This window comes from Triticum aestivum, chromosome 5A (genome assembly GCF_018294505.1).
Source record: "Triticum aestivum cultivar Chinese Spring chromosome 5A, IWGSC CS RefSeq v2.1, whole genome shotgun sequence".
NCBI classification, from domain to species: Eukaryota; Viridiplantae; Streptophyta; class Magnoliopsida; order Poales; family Poaceae; genus Triticum; species Triticum aestivum.
In genome coordinates this window covers 235,506,500-235,517,398 of record NC_057806.1, presented here as the reverse complement: position 1 = coordinate 235,517,398, position 10,899 = coordinate 235,506,500, and positions in this window count along the sequence as shown.

Genomic DNA, 10,899 nt, shown 5'->3' with positions numbered 1-10,899 from the left:
GAGAGTAGGGTTTTATCGAAATGAACAAGGGGGTTTGCTTGCCTGGTAAATCAACAAGGGAGGCACTGCTTCACAGACAGGTACTCTGGAACGTCTCCGGAGCAGGACCTATCGAGAAGGAACGGTGCCGGCAATCAATACACAATCATATGCAACAATATGATGCATGAACATGGCATGTAGATGTGATGCTGTTTGAGCTAATGCAACTAGTAAACATTTGGTTTGAAGTCCATTTGAACCAAAGGTTCAAATGCATTACTAAATTAAGTCTCTTATATATGCCATAATGTGTTTTCCCATATTCAGCATGTATAAGTTGGTTTTTCATGCATGAAACTAGTACAGATGGAAAGATTGCATTTTTCTGATAATTTTTCATATATAAATTATTTTAATCTGAGCTACGGTTGAATTGATATGAATTTTTGAAGTTTAAAACAATTTCTGGAATTTTCTGATTAAATTTAATTCCAGAAATCATATTATTGCGCCAGCATGACGTCAGCACGACATCAGCGGTCAACTGGGCTGGTCCGGGTCAAACCTGACGTGTGGGGTCCACACGTCAGTGACAGGGGGTTAAACAGGGGTTAAATTAACTTAATTAAAAGGTTAGGGGGCACCGGGGCCCACATGTCAGCCTCAGGGGGTTAATTAACAGTGATTAGCACTAAGCTAATCACCTGCCGACGGGGCCCACTCGTCAGGCCGGCGAGGTCGGCGGCGGCGACCTCTAGACGCGGCGGCGTCCGCGAAACAGGCCACGGGGGCGGCGTCGGAGAGCACCGGGGCGTAGCCCGGGCTCTCGCGCATCTGTGGGACAGGTGGCAGGAGCGGGGAAGGCCGGATCTCGCCGGAGCAAAGCTCGCGGCGGTGGCCGGAGCTCGGCTTCGAGCGGGAACGGGCTGCGGGGCACGGGGAGGCCACCTGAGGGGCTCGGCGGCACCCTCGTGGCACTGGGAGCGCGATGGAAGGCTCGGTTTGGGCGGAGGCGGGCCGAGACGGCGGCGGCGAGAGGCTTCGGCCGTGGTGGGGAACGGCGCTACGGCGCGGAAACGAGGGGGAGAAGAGAAGGGAACGGCGGCGGAGCTCACCGCGGACCTCCAGGGCTGCTCGTTGTGGCCGGGGACGCGTTGGAGACGGCGAATCGGAGTCGGCGGTCGACGGCGTCCGAGGAGGAAGACGATGGCGACGGCGGCTACACAGGGCGTCCGGAGGTTCGTGGCTCGACGAGGAGGTGGAGGGGGTTGTGGCGAAGCTCGAAAGCGTGTCGGGGAGGCGAGGGGAGGCCGGTGGCGATGGCTATGGCGAACGGCGGCGACCGACGCGTTCGGACACGGGAGAGAGAGAGAGCGAGGGAGAGGAGAGGAAGAATCGGGGGAGAGTGAGAGGGTACGGGGGGGCTGCGTGGCGTCGTCCAGCGTCCCAGGGCGACGAGGAGGCTCCAGGCAAGCAGGGAGGGAGGTGGCGTGGCGCGGTGGCGCGCGCGCGCGCCGGGCGCGCTCCCCTCCCTCTGTCGAGGACGAAGACGACAGAGGAGGGGGCGGGCTGGGCCGCCTGCTGGCTGGGCCGGCCTGCTGCTGGGCTGCACAGGGGGGGGAGCCCCAGGTAAGCTTCTCCTTCTTTTATTTATTTTTGTTTTCTAATTTTTGACATTTGTTTTGATTTAAATAAAATATTAAATCATTTTATTACCTTATGCCAATTTTTGCAGGAGCTAGATATATTATTCCAGAGCTCCCCAACAGGTGGCATAATTTTTGGACATATATTAATATATATAACTAATATATTTCCAATGCAAATATTTGTGCATTAATTCCAAATGCCCAAAATAAATACGTATGAGCTCTTAAAAATATTGGTTTGATTTTTATCTCTGTCCAATATTTTCAGGGTGCAACATGAGCATTTTCTTGGACCCTTTTGGAGAAATTTTTATTTGGGTCATTTTCAAAAATGATTCTGAGGGTTCCACCAATCCTCATTTCAAATTTAAATGAAATTTAAATATGATGCACAAATGGCTAGCTAGTCTAAGTCATACCAGACTAGGGATGTGACAACTCACCCCCTCTTGAAAAAATCTCGTCCCGAGATTCAAGGGTTGACGGAAAGAAAGCGGGGTACTCCAGTCGAAGACGATCTTCTCGCTCCCAAGTAGCTTCTCTCTCGGAATGATGAGACCACTGAACTTTAAGAAACTTGATGTTCTGACGTCGAGTGACACGCTCTGCTTGATCAAGAATGCGAACCGGGTACTCTCGGTATGTGAGGTTATCTTGGAGATCAAGCGTTTCATGGTCCACTCCGCGGATGGGATCCGAGAAGCAACGCCTGAGTTGAGATACGTGGAAGACATCATGAATTCGAGAAAGATGTGGGGGTAGTTCCAATTGGTAGGCAACCTCTCCTCGTTTAGCGAGAATACGAAAAGGACCAATGTAACGAGGAGCCAACTTGCCCTTGATACCGAAACGATGGGTACCCTTCAAAGGAGTAACCCGAAGGTAAGCTTGGTCGCCAATTTCATAAGTCATATCCTTATGATGACGATCATACTGACTCTTTTGACGAGATTGGGCTGTTTTCAAATTCTCATGAATGATGCGAACTTGCTCTTCTGCCTCCTGGATCATGTCCGGTCCAAAGAATTGTCTTTCACCGGTTTCTGACTAGTTCAAAGGTGTTCGACATCTTCGTCCATAGAGAACCTCAAAAGGAGCTTTCTTGAGGCTGGATTGGTAGCTATTGTTATAAGCAAACTCGGCGAAAGGAAGACATTTCTCCCAATCCATACCGAATGAGATAACGCAAGCTCTGAGCATGTCTTCGAGAATTTGATTGACCCGTTCCACCTGACCACTCGACTGAGGGTGGAAAGCGGTACTGAAGGAAAGATGGGTTCCCATGGCAGTTTGGAAACTCTCCCAGAAATGAGAAGTGAAAAGACTGCCACGGTCTGAATTGATCTCTAGTGGAACACCATGCAGTGACACTATTCGAGAAATATATAAGTCAGCAAGCTGACTAGCAGTGATATTTTCTCGAACAGGAAGGAAGTGAGCCACTTTGGAAAGACGATCAACGACTACGAAGATAGCGTTATTCCCTCTCTTGGTCCTGGGAAAGCCGGTGATGAAGTCCATACCAACTTTATCCCATTTCCATTCAGGAATAGCTAAAGGCTGAAGGGTGCCAGCAGGCCTTTGATGCTCTGCCTTAACGCGACGACAAACGTCACATTTAGCAATGAACTCAGCGATTTCTCTCTTCATCCTAGTCCACCAGAACCTCTGGCGTAGGTCCTGATACATCTTAGTACTACCGGGATGAATCATGAGAGGAGATTCATGCGCCTCCTTAAGAATCAGTTGTCGAAGATGTTGATTCTTGGGAACCACCAAGCGATTCTCAAAGAAAACAACACCACGATCATTCATAGTGAAACATCCACCAACTCCCTTCTTAATGTTTCTCTTGATCCGGGAAATTCCTGTGTCTTGCTTTTGAGCAGCGATAATCCGATCTTCAAGATCAGGTTTTGCCACCAAGGTAGAAAGAAATCCGCGAGGAGCTATGTGAAGATTAAGCTTACAGAATTCCTCATGGAGAAGTGGTTGGCCTTGCTGCAACATGAGATTGTTGCAATAGGATTTACGGCTTAGCGCATCAGCCATGACATTGGCTTTGCCTGGAGTGTAGGTAATCCCTAGATCATAATCTGTGATTAACTCCAACCAACGTCTTTGCCTAAGGTTCAGATCTGGTTGGGTGAAGATATACTTGAGACTCTGGTGATCAGTGTAGATCTCGCAACGTTTACCAAGGAGGTAATGTCGCCAGGTCTTGAGTGCATAGACTACGGCTGCAAGCTCTAGATCATGTGTAGGATAATTCTCCTCATGTGGATGCAACTGTCGAGATGCATAGGCAATCACATGACGATCCTGCATAAGAATGCAACCTAGTCCCTGTCGTGAGGCGTCGCAGTAGATAATAAAGTCTTTAGTGAAATCCGGTGGCACAAGTATGGGAGCAGAAGTCAGGCGCCTTTTCAGTTCCTGAAAACTGTACTCACACTGTGGGGACCACTCGAACTTTTTATCTTTCTTGAGAAGTTCCGTGAGGGGTTTGGCTACTTTGGAGAAGTTTTCAACAAAGCGGCGACAATAGCTGGCTAGACCAAGGAAACTCCTAACTTGTTTAACGGTCTCAGGTGGGGTCCAATCGAGAACGGCTTGAACTCTCTCGGGATTGACAACAATGCCCTTACCAGAGATTACGTGTCCTAAGTAGGTCACTTCTGGCAACCAAAATTCACACTTGGAGAACTTGGCATAAAGGCGGTGCTCTCTGAGTTTTTCTAAAACAAGTCTAAGATGTTCGGCATGCTCTTCCTTGTTCTTCGAGTAAATAAGAATATCATCGAGGTAAACCACGACGAACTTATCTAAGTACTCCATGAAGATCGAGTTCATCAAGCGGGAGAATGTGGCTGGGGCGTTGGTTAGGCCAAAGGACATGACGGTGTACTCATACTGACCATAACGAGTGACAAAAGCTGTCTTGGGAATGTCCCCGTTTCTGATCTTAATTTGGTGGTATCCTAACCTTAAATCCATCTTGGAGAAGACTGAGGATCCAGCGAGCTGATCATACAGGTCGTTGATCCTGGGGAGCGGATACTTGTTCTTTATCGTGACCAAATTAACGGGACGATAATCTACAACCATCCGGTCCGTACCATCTTTCTTCTTAACAAAGAGGACGGGGCAAGCCCAAGGAGAAGAACTAGGACGGATGAAACCCTTTTGCAAGGACTCATCGAGTTGTTTCTTAAGCTCGGCTAGTTCTAAGGGTGCCATCTTGTAAGGTCTCCGGGAGATTGGAGCTGTTCCTGGGATAAGATCTATGACGAACTCTACATCTCTGTCAGGTGGAACACCTGGCAGTTCCTCTGGAAAGACATCCGGAAAGTCACGGACTACCGGGATATCTTCAAGGTCTGGAAGGGGGCTGGCATTAAGAGAATAGAGCTGACGCTTTGCAACTCTAGTGGAGACGGTGACTATCTTGCCAGATGGGTGTGTAAGCTGAACAGATCTTGAGTAACAATCAATCTTGGCATGATGAGCTGTCATCCAGTCCATACCCAAGATGATGTTAATATCTGAGGACTTGAGGGCTACAAGTGATGCAAGGAATACAAGTCTATCAACAAGGATTTCGTTACCATGGCTGATTCTGGTGGTCTGCCATCTAGACCCTGGGGTTTGGATTTCAAGCGGAGTTGGCATATCACAAAATGACATGCCGTGCAAACGAGCATAGCCTTCAGAAATGAAGGAGTGAGATGCTCCAGTATCGAATAGAACTGATGCTGGGTGACAATTGACAAGGAGTGTACCAAGAACGACATCTGGATCATCATGAGCGTCTTTAGCTGAGACGTGATGCACACGTCCACGTTCAGTGGGGGCTGACTTAACACTGTTCATCTTGCGTGATGGCTTAACACAGCCAACAGTCTTCTCGGCCTTGGGTGGAGCATAACTAGTTTGAGAGCAGTCACATGCATAGTGTCCTGGCTTCCCGCATGTGAAGCAAGTCCCTGAGGTTGGACGTGGACCCGCACTGACAAGCGGTCTACCAGTAGGCCTGGGTGGAACATATGACTGAGCTGGGAAAGGCACCACAGGGGATGGCCTCAGTGTATATCCGGAAGGAAGAGCGGAGTTTGGAACCCAAATCCGGCGCTTCTGGGAACTAGAGCCAGAGGAGGATCCCAAATCACGGGTGTGCTTACGAGACTCCTCGTAAGTGACCTGAGCTGTCTCTGCATTAATGGCTTTGTTCACAAGAGCTTGGAATGTATCACAATGATGCAGGTGGAGATCACGACGCAACTTGGGGTTGAGACCCTTCCGGAACCTAGCCTGCTTCTTGGCGTCCGTGGACACTTCTTCTGTGGCATAACGGGCGAGGTTCTCGAACTCTCTGCTATAAGCATCAACAGCCATCTTACTCTGGGTGAAACTACAGAACTCTTCTCTCTTGCGATCAAGAAGGGCCTGGGGAATGTGATGCTCGCGAAAAGCCTCAGTGAAATCCTTCCAGGTAGGAATCTGGCCAGCTGGAAGCATAGCCTCATAGTTCTGCCACCAAAGACTAGCAGGACCTTCCAGGTGGTATGCAGCATAGGTGACCTTATCATCTTCAGCTACGCTCGCGGAAAGCAGCTTATGAGTGATGCTACAGAGCCAATCATCTGCATCGAGTGGCTCAATGGAATGATGAAAAGTAGGTGGGTGCAAGCGAATGAAATCATGAATGGTAGCAGACCCTTTGAACTGATGTGCGGTGTTCTCCTCGATACGTGCCAACAAACGGTTAGACTCACGCTTGTTCCTCTCCATCTCTAGCAGGAACTCTGTCAACGAAGGCTGGTCGGGAGGATCCTCATCCCTACCATCTCCGTGGTTCTGGCTACGAACAACAGAACTTGATGACATCCTGGTGAAACGAACCCAGAGACGGAATCAGCATCAACTATGGACTGTAGAATGTAGGACAAGGGATTAGTATCACTCGAACTCCTAGGGAAATTCCGGCAGCATAACGGCAGTAAAATGCTCGAAATGAGACATCCTACTAAAAATGGGGTGGTAACATACTCATCAGCATTACTCAAGGTTCTGAGATCATACTAAACAGACTACACCGGAAATACTCAAAACTGGGGTATGAATCTGATCAACCAGTCCTATGGAACTACGGAGTAGTAACACGTGATCCTGATAGACGGAAGAGAAGCCTAGTTCCTTAACCCCGTAGGAAAGATAGGATGACTCAGATCAGAAGGCCATGAGGTAAAGGAGTAAAAGAGCCTTACGTTCCTTCCCACAATCAATTCCCTTACATAACTAAAGAATTTCTAGACTCAACTTCGACCAGTATGGCTTGGTAAACCTATAGGCAGTCAGGCTCTGATACCAAAAGCTGTCGGGACCCCGACTCAATGCCACATCGATCTAGCATGTAACACCTCATATCACTTTGCGGCCTCACGCACGGTATCCCCACGGGTGTCGCCTTACCTTTGCCCGGGACCGTTTGCGCGTTTTGGCACACGTATATGATGGTGTCGCTAGCATCCATATGATAAAGAGCCCGGGCTGACATGGCTAGTCGTAAACCCAACGTGGCACTAACTTACAGGGACAGGCATCCATGACCCAGCATCGAACGTGTCGGTCATCAGCGAGTGAATCCAGTCTGTAGCACTGGGCTAACAGGACTCCGGTGAACCGGGCTGTAGCGGGCTAACAGGACTCCGGTATTCATCGCGTGACATTTCCCCGAAGGGACATACACAGGAACGAAGAAGGACACATGCCGGCCAGCCTAAGTGTTCCGGAGCAGTAGCAAGCTACCAGGGCTCAGTGGAAGCACTAGGAGACATTTCCCGGTAAGAGAGACTACTAAGGATAAACAACTAGATAGTCAGATCCCACACATAGCAATACACATTACACGTACGCATAACATGCAAGTATGTGCTGTACAACATGGCATCACAGCATAACTCAACAACTCATATAGATAAAGGCTCAGAAGAGCCATCATAGCATTTATTGCAACAGGGGTCACAAGACCCATCATACAGAGCATACAAGCAACAAGCGGAAGCATTACATGTCTGGGTACAGACATCTACAAATGAAAAAGGCTGAAAGCCTGACTATCTACAACATCCGATCAAGATCGTAGCTGAGGTACTAGCTACTAGTCGAAGTCCATGAGAACCCTAGTAAGACCGAAGTCTCCGCTGCAAAACATAAATAAAGCAACATGAGTACAAAGGTACTCAGCAAGACTTACATCAGATCCTACCATACATGCATCTATATCAAGAGGTAATGTGGGGTTTAGTTGCAGCAAGCCAGCTTTGACTCTGTGGCTATCCTGTTCTACGACTACCAGAAACTCTGGAGGTGAAACAACGTACACGAGTCCACTAATCACCACACAATACACTATTATGGATTCATCCCCGTCTCCCTACGAGAAGGCCATCCATAGCACTCACACTTGTCTTGAGCATTTTAGGGTATCCACTTCAAGTTGTCTATGTACCATGTAAGCATCCAAGAAGTCCATAACCGCGGACTCGGCTATTCGAATAGATCATGTTAACCCTGCAGGGGTGTACTTCTTCACACACGCTCTCGCCACTTACCGCCATGTACACGTCATGTATCTCGGCAACCTTCAAGCGGAAGCCTGGCGAGGGTGTCGGCCACGACCTGACTAACCACACAAGACTCTAGCCCAGGTTTATCGCCTATTCGGGTTCCATCCGCAAGGAGATCCGGCCGGGGTGTCGCTCACGGCCCCAAACGATGTGTACAGGGTTCCCGAGCCCACCATCCGGGTGCCACTCGGTACACCAGGCCACGTGTGCCTAGTCTGTCCCAAGCCCACCCTGCCGGGTGCCACTTGGTAGAAAAATAGCACTACCTACAAACACCAGAAACTAGTTGCGATTCCTGGACAGAGATCAAGTCGGTTAATAAGTCGAGAGGGCTTGGAGCGCCCGGAGCCCAATGTGTGGTAGTATCGAGTCATTGGACAACATACATAGAACTCGGTGCTTAAGGACGGTTCCAGTGAGACAACCCACCATGTACTCCTACATGGCCTCTCACCGCTACCTTTACCAAATCGTGTTCACACTCTTAACTCTCAGCATCAGAACATATCGTAACACTCCAATTCATTCCCAATGAATCAGACTTGACACAACTCTAAGCAATAGCAGGCATAGCATGGTAGGAACACATCAGTGGCTTCAATCAACTCCTACACATGCTAGTGGGTTTCAACTATTTACTGTGGCAATGACAGGTCATGCAGAGGAATGGGTTCAACTACCGCAGCACAAAGTAGCAGATGAACCGTTGTTGTCCTAATGCAATAACTGAGAGCAGGAGCGAGAGAGTAGGGTTTTATCGAAATGAACAAGGGGGTTTGCTTGCCTGGTAAATCAACAAGGGAGGCACTGCTTCACAGACAGGTACTCTGGAACGTCTCCGGAGCAGGACCTATCGAGAAGGAACGGTGCTGGCAATCAATACACAATCATATGCAACAATATGATGCATGAACATGGAATGTAGATGTGATGCTGTTTGAGCTAATGCAACTAGTAAACATTTGGTTTGAAGTCCATTTGAACCAAAGGTTCAAATGCATAACTAAATTAAGTCTCTTATATATGCCATAATGTGTTTTCCCATATTCAGCATGTATAAGTTGGTTTTTCATGCATGAAACTAGTACAGATGGAAAGATTGCATTTTTCTGATAATTTTTCATATATAAATTATTTTAATCTGAGCTACGGTTGAATTGATATGAATTTTTGAAGTTTAAAACAATTTCTGGAATTTTCTGATTAAATTTAATTCCAGAAATCATATTATTGCGCCAGCATGACGTCAGCACGACGTCAGCGGTCAACTGGGCTGGTCCGGGTCAAACCTGACGTGTGGGGTCCACACGTCAGTGACAGGGGGTTAAACAGGGGTTAAATTAACTTAATTAAAAGGTTAGGGGGCACCGGGGCCCACATGTCAGCCTCAGGGGGTTAATTAACAGTGATTAGCACTAAGCTAATCACCTGCCGACGGGGCCCACTCGTCAGGCCGGCGAGGTCGTCGGCGGCGACCTCTGGACGCGGCGGCGTCCGCGAAACAGGCCACGGGGGCGGCGTTGGAGAGCACCGGGGCGTAGCCCGGGCTCTCGCGCATCTGGTGGGACAGGTGGGAGGAGCGGGGAAGGCCGGAGCTCGCCGGAGCAAAGCTCGCGGCGGCGGCCGGAGCTCGGCTTCGAGCGGGAACGGGCTGCGGGGCACGGGGAGGCCACCTGAGGGGCTCGGCGGCACCCTCGTGGCACTGGGAGCGCGATGGAAGGCTCGGTTTGGGCGGAGGCGGGCCGAGACGGCGGTGGCGACATGGACGGCGGCGAGAGGCTTCGGCCGTGGTGGGGAACGGCACTACGGCGCGGAAACGAGGGGGAGAAGAGAGGGGAACGGCGGCGGAGCTCACCGCGGACCTCCAGGGCTGCTCGTTGTGGCCGGGGACGCGTTGGAGACGGCGAATCGGAGTCGGCGGTCGACGGCGTCCGAGGAGGAAGACGATGACGACGGCGGCTACACAGGGCGTCCGGAGGTTCGTGGCTCGACGAGGAGGTGGAGGGGGTTGTGGCGGAGCTCGGAAGCGTGTCGGGGAGGCGAGGGGAGGCCGGTGGCGATGGCTATGGCGAACGGCGGCGACCGACGCGTTCGGACACGGGAGAGAGAGAGCGAGGGAGAGGAGAGGAAGAATCGGGGGAGAGTGAGAGGGTACGGGGGGGGCTGCGTGGCGTCGTCCGGCGTCCCAGGGCGACGAGGAGGCTCCAGGCAAGCAGGGAGGGAGGTGGCGTGGCGCAGTGGCGCGCGCGCGCGCCGGGCACGCTCCCCTCCCTCTGTCGAGGATGAAGACGACAGAGGAGGGGGCGGGCTGGGCCGCCTGCTGGCTGGGCCGGCCTGCTGCTGGGCTGCACAGGGGGGAGAGCCCCAGGTAAGCTTCTCCTTCTTTTATTTATTTTTGTTTTCTAATTTCTGACATTTGTTTTGATTTAAATAAAATATTAAATCATTTTATTACCTTATGCCAATTTTTGCAGGAGCTAGATATATTATTCCAGAGCTCCCCAACAGGTGGCATAATTTTTGGACATATATTAATATATATAACTAATATATTTCCAATGCAAATATTTATGCATTAATTCCAAATGCCCAAAATAAATACCTATGAGCTCTTAAAAATATTGGTTTGATTTTTATCT